Consider the following 6,438-nt stretch of genomic DNA (forward strand, 5'->3'; position numbering starts at 1 on the left):
CTTTGACTAATGTCAGTGAATCACACACTTAAAAAGTGATGAAAGGAACAATTTTTGATACATCCCATTTATCACATTAAAAATAAAATAGAAACTACCCGAAACGATTATACCCTTTAAATACTATCTCAATATCTCTCTAAAATGCCAACCATCCTGGCTTCCCAGTTCCTTCGGATCATAATTCGACCCCCATACCCCTAGACTGCTCTTCATTCTCTGATCTCATCACCCCCATCTCCAATGCCAAATCCCTCATTCTGGCCTCAGTAAACTTTCTCCTCGTCTTTGAAGATCCAGACGGCCCCTCAGGTCTTTTTCATTTGTTCTCCCTTCTACCTGGGACATTCTTCCAATCAGGGTACAGGCTCTGAGATCTAGCTGCCCAGCAGAATCACCTGATGAGTTTATGGATGCCCCAGCCCCACCTCAGAGAGTCAGATACCATTATTTGGGGAGAGAGGGTGGCACCTGGACATTTATTGTTGATTTAAAACTAGCCAGGTACTTCTAACATTCATCCAGCATTAGAAATCACTGCCCAAGACATCATGCTCAGTCCCCACCATCTTTAGGTTTCATTTCAAAGGCCAGTTCTGCAAGAGGCTGTCTCCAATCACACCGTCTACCTCCCTTCCATCCTCTACTTATTTGACTCTATCCATCTAGGATTATATCATATACAGATCTGCTTCCCAGTGAGAATGTCAGATGGATGGAGGCAGAGGCTGTGTCCTCAGTGCTCGGCTCACAAAGATGCTCAGCACACAGCTGTTGCCTGAAGGAATCTCCACTGGTGCCCTCCTGGGTCTAGATCCAGCTTTAAGGGCTGGAGTTCTCCATGAAGACCATGAGGTGGAGATAGTGCCTGGCTGCATTAAAGGTCATCCCTAGACCCACCCCTGTGCAGGGCTGCGTAGTGGGGCCAAGGTGGGGGAGCGGGCAGTAGTGGTATCAGGTAGCTGTGGGTGCCCATCCTGCCCTGCACCAAGCCATTGTTCAGGGACAGGAGCAAGAACCATGGCAGGAGCAAGAACCATGGCAGACAGCATAGTGGCCTCCCTCTTCTCCTCATTTCTAGACTCTGAGCCACTGAGCCCTGAAAACACCCAACTCAGACTAAAATCAGAAGGAGAAGGTCCTGCCCCACAGTCGGGAACCTCCAAGCCCTTCCCCTCTTACCTGGCAAGTCCCTGAGCCCTAGAAATAACCTCCTGGGATGAATCCCACAGACCTCTCACCTAGCTCATTACTTGTACACAAGGCTGGTATGCTGGCTGTCGCTGGTGTCTGCAAGCAACTTGAATATCCATCATCCAGGGGCTGTGACACGACCTGTCATCTTCCACGTGGCAGGCTCCCATACACAGAAAGGAACAGGGAAGCTCTTGTAAAGTCCTCTCTCAATCAGTCTCATTCCATTCCTTTCACAGCACTAGCCAGGGATGGCCTGAGGGGCCTATGCCCTGCTTTTGTCCAGCCATGGAGCTGAAGGGTGTTCACATATTTAAATGATTGGAAAAAAAAAAAAAACCACTTTGACCCATGAAGATGAAATGAAAAGTGTGTGCCTGGGCAGAGTCAAGGTCACATGTTGCCCACAGAGCTCCTTTTAGCCCAAGCTGCCATCTTGGCCACTGAGAGACAAATTCACTCCCTCCCAGTGTTCTTCAGTGAGTGACCCAGGATTTACCTTCTGTCTCCATCTCTGTCAGAAAATCCCCAAGAACTGGACTTCCCAGGAAAGCTCCCAGTGGGGGCCGTTATTTATAAGGTGGAGAAAATTGTTCCTGACCTCTTGTGGCCCCATCTCCATCTTTGGTCCAAACCTGATACAGCCATCCCGACCAAATGGAGAACTGCACATTCGACGATGACCAAGGCATTTTTTTCTAAAACAGTTTAATTTAAATAAGGTGAAGAATCTGAAAAAATTAGGGCATGGAGAGAACCCAAAAGAGCATACCATGTGAATCCACTGGTTCAGTCACAGAGAAACACCATCATCAAAAAAGATATTTAAGTTTAATACAAATGTAATATGAAGAAAATAAATGCTAAAAGCAATTACGCTTCACAAATAAGGCCAGCTAGGCTAGTTTTTTTGTTTGTTTGTTTTTTGGTTCTTTTGACAACTGCAGTTGACAGATGTTCTTTCCTGTTTCCTCCTAGTACTTTCTTTTCTTAATTTCTTTCCTAATATGAATAACTAGCTGGAAACTGTAGAGTTCACATCCTCTTATCAATAATGAAGAGAAAGGAAACAAAACTAAAATGTACAACACAATGTACTGGAATGATATTGTACAATTAACTTTTCTCATATACATACATCACCCTTTTGCTTTGTTCAATGCTTCTTGTTTTACACAACACACAAAATGGTTCTACAGCACATGTAATGTAACAGCACAGTGGTGGTCTCCTTCCTGTCAAACTGCCTTTGTTTCATGCCGACATGAAACCATAAAATTCCACCATATAAATATTACATACATGCTTCATCTCAGGCTCAAATGTCCTCTGCATGTGTCTCGCCTTTGACTTCTCACTTCTGTGAAGCATGGTCATCTCTTACCAAGAAATTGTGAGTGTCTTTAAAGTATCCACAAAGCAAAGAAAAACTGTTTCACAGCTTCTCACTTGAATACTTTCTAAGGTCTTCTCTTCTGCAAACTGAGCTGAGTGGGGCTTGCTTCTAGTTAATCATCTGTAAACAAGGATCGAGTGTTTTTGTTTTTTCTTTTTTCCCTTTTATTGGAGTGGAGTCATCATGGAAATCACATCAAATTAATGAGCTCCTCCATGTACCCTTCCGGTGCAGAGAGCTTCCCTTTTATAGCATGGTAACATAGTATTTCAAAGGGGCCAATGGGTACATGTGATGTGTCCATAGCAGCACTGAACTCTGTGCTGGAAATTCATGATCCTAATATGCTGTGTACAGCCATACAGATGGAAACAGCTCATGGGGCATCATAGAGGAGGAGCTGTGCATTTCAAAGTGACCCTGGTGCCCTCTTGGTACCCCTGTGACAGATGGCTGGCTGGCCATCCTTTCTCCAGTATCCAAACATTCTCTTTGTTGTTGGGTGTGTTTTTTGTTTCTTATTCTCTCTCTCTCTCCCTCTCTCTCTCTCTCTCTCTCCCTCTCTCTCTCCCTCTCTCTCTCTCTCTCTCTCTCTCTCTCTCTCTCTCTCTCTCTCTCTCTCTCTCTCTCTCTCCCCCTCTCATAAGTTAAAGCTAATACAAATGTGAAAAGGGGAAAGTACTCTAGGCTCGATGACATTCACAAATTATAAATTTATTTAGTCAGTTTAGTTTAGTTTACTTGCTCATTGTGTTCGACTCTTTGTGACCCCATGAATCGCAGCACACCAGGCCTCCCTGTTCATCACCATCTCCCAGAGTTCATTCAGACTCACATCCATTGAGTCCATGATGGCACCCAGCCAGCTCATCCTTGGTCATTCCCTTCTCGTCCTGCCCCCAATCCCTCCCAGCATGAGAGTCTTTTCCAATGAGTCAACTCTTCTCATGAGGTGCTCAAAGTACTGGAGTTTCAGCTTTAGCATCATTCCTTCCAAAGAAATCCCAGGGTTGATCTCCTTCAGAATGGACTGGTTGGATCTCCTTGCAGTCCAAGGCACTCTCAAGAGTCTTCTCCAACGCCACAGTTCAAAACCATCAATTCTTTGGCGCTCAGCTTTCTTCACAGTCCAACTCTCACATCCCTACATGACCACAGGAAAAAACACAGCCTTGACTAGACGGACCTTAGTCGGCAAAGTAACGTCTCTGCTTTTGAATATACTATCTAGGTTGCTCATAACCTTTATTCCAAGGAGTAAGCATCTTTTAATTGCATGGCCGCAATCACCATCTGCAGTGACTTTGGAGCCCCCCAAAATAAAGTCTGACACTGTTTCCCCATCTATTTTCCAAGAAGTGATGGGACCGGATGCCATGATCTTCGTTTCCTGAATGTTGAGCTTTAAGCCAACTTTTTCACTCTCCTCTTTCACTTTCATCAGGAGGCTTTTTAGCTCCTCTTCACTTTCTCCCATAAGGTTGGTATCATCTGCATATCTGAGGTTATTGATATTTCTCCCAGCAATCTTGATTCCAGCTTTTGTTTCTTCCAGTCCAGTGTTTCTCATGATGTACTCTGCATAGAAGCTAAATAAGCAGGGTGACAATATACAGCCTTGAGGTATTCCTTTTCTTATTTGGAAACAGTCTGTTGTTCCATGCCCAGTTCTAACTGTTGCTTCCAGATTTCTCAAGAGGCAGGTTAGGTGATCTGGTATTCCCATCTGTTGAAGAATTCTCCACAGTTTATTGTGATTCACAAAGCCAATGGCTTTAGCATAGTCAATAAAGCAGAAATAGATGTTTTTCTGGAACTCTTGCTTTTTCCATGATCCAGCGGATGTTGGCAATTTGATCTCTGGTTCCTCTGCTTTTTCTAAAACCAGCTTGAACATCAGGAAGTTCACAGTTCACGTATTGCTAAAGCCTGGCTTGGAGAATTTTAAGCATTACTTTACTAGTATGTGAGATGAGTGCAATTGTGTGGTAGTTTCAGCATTCTTTGGCATTGCCTTTCTTTGGGATTAGAATAAAACTGACCTTTTCCAGTCCTGCGGCCACTGCTGAGTTTTCCAAATTTGTAGGCATATTGGGTGCAGCACGTTCACAGCATCATTTTTTTTTTTTTTTTTTTAGGATTTGATACAGCTCAATAGGAATTCCATCACCTCCACCAGCTTTGTTCGTAGTGATGCTTTCTAAGGCCCACTTGACTTCACATTCCAGGGTGTCTAGCTCTAGATGAGTGATCACACCATCATCATTATCCAGGTCATGAAGATCTTTTCTGTACAGTTCTGTGTATTCTTGCCACCTCTTCTTAATATCTTCTGCCTCTGTTAGGTCCATACCATTTCTGTCCTCTATTGAGCCCATCTTTGCAAGAAATGTTCCCTTGGTATCTCTTAATTTTCTTGAAGAGATCTCTAGTCTTTCCCATTCTTTTCCTCTATTTATTTGCATTGATTGCTAAAGAAGGCTTTCTTATCTCTTCTTGCTATTCTTTGGAACTCTGCATTCAGATGCTTATATCTTTCCTATACAGTCACCCCCAATTATGAAAAACTAAAATAAAAAAGGGGGGAGATTGTCAGGGTATGTTCACTTTAAGGGATCCAGTATGTTTTCTTCCTTTGCGTGCCATTTCTCAAGTACTCTCTGTCCCTTATCAGTCCCTGGAAAACAGGAATGAGTAGAGCTGCAGGCAGTTCTCAGGACTGAGATCATGGGAAAAAGCACCTGCTTGGACTCCCTTCAGTGACTCCCCTCAGGCACTCTCTTCAGTGACCTTTTATTTAAAGGACTATCCATTTTGAACTGTGGTGTTGGAGATGACTTTTGAGAGTCCCTTGGACTGCAAGGAGATCTAATCAATGCATTCTGAAGGAGATCAGCTCTGGGATTTCTTTGGAAGGAATGATGCTGAAGATGAAACTCCAGTACTTTGGCCACCTCATGCGAAGGTTGACTTTTGGAAAAGACTCTTATGCTGGCAGGGACTGGGGGCAAGAGGAGAAGGGGACCACAAAGGATGAGATGGCTGGATGGCATCACTGCCTCGATGGACATGAGTCTGAGTGAACTCCAGGAGTTGGTGATGGACAGAGAGCCTTGGCGTGCGGCAATTCACAGGGTCGCAAAGAGTCGGACACAACTGAGCGACTGAACTGAACTGATCCATTTTGTTGCCAAGGGTGCAATTCCATTCTTTTTAATGGCTGAGTAATCTTTTTTTTTTTTTTTTAAGATATACAGGCATGCGTTTCTGCAAATAAAGTATCCTTGTTTCACTCGAGACTTGCATCCCCTCCGTCACTTTTCTTGTCGAACCCAGCCCCCAGGTCCCTGTCCATGAAGACCGTGACACTCATGCACCTCACAACTGGGAGATGCTGTATCTCCCAACCACGTTCCTACATGCAAGCCTCCTTGTCCCACCAGATTCCATACCCGACAGCATCACCAATCCTCATCTTCCTATGTGATGACATCACTTTGCTAATCCAAAACTTCAACAGCGCTCTCTGCCTGCAGCAGTGTTTTCCCAACTTGAACCTTTCCCCAGGTCAACCACCTCGGTGGCTTTGAACATCCAAAATCCCCCTATGTATGCCTCAGCTGATGTTTATAAAGTCACTTTGCACTTAAAGCAAACAGAAAGTCATATCATCACCAAAAGCAGGAAAGCATAATACCTGCCATACACAGACAGCGACTCTACAAATCAACATAATGAAAACCAAACTGTAGCAGGAAACTTGAGGTGGGTGCTATGCTGCTGCTGAAGTCTCAGGTCTGCTCTGCCTTTGTCAAAAAGAGAAGCTAGAAGAAGGGATGAGGAAGATG

Source organism: Ovis canadensis, chromosome Y (genome assembly GCF_042477335.2).
Source record: "Ovis canadensis isolate MfBH-ARS-UI-01 breed Bighorn chromosome Y, ARS-UI_OviCan_v2, whole genome shotgun sequence".
Classification (NCBI taxonomy): domain Eukaryota; kingdom Metazoa; phylum Chordata; class Mammalia; order Artiodactyla; family Bovidae; genus Ovis; species Ovis canadensis.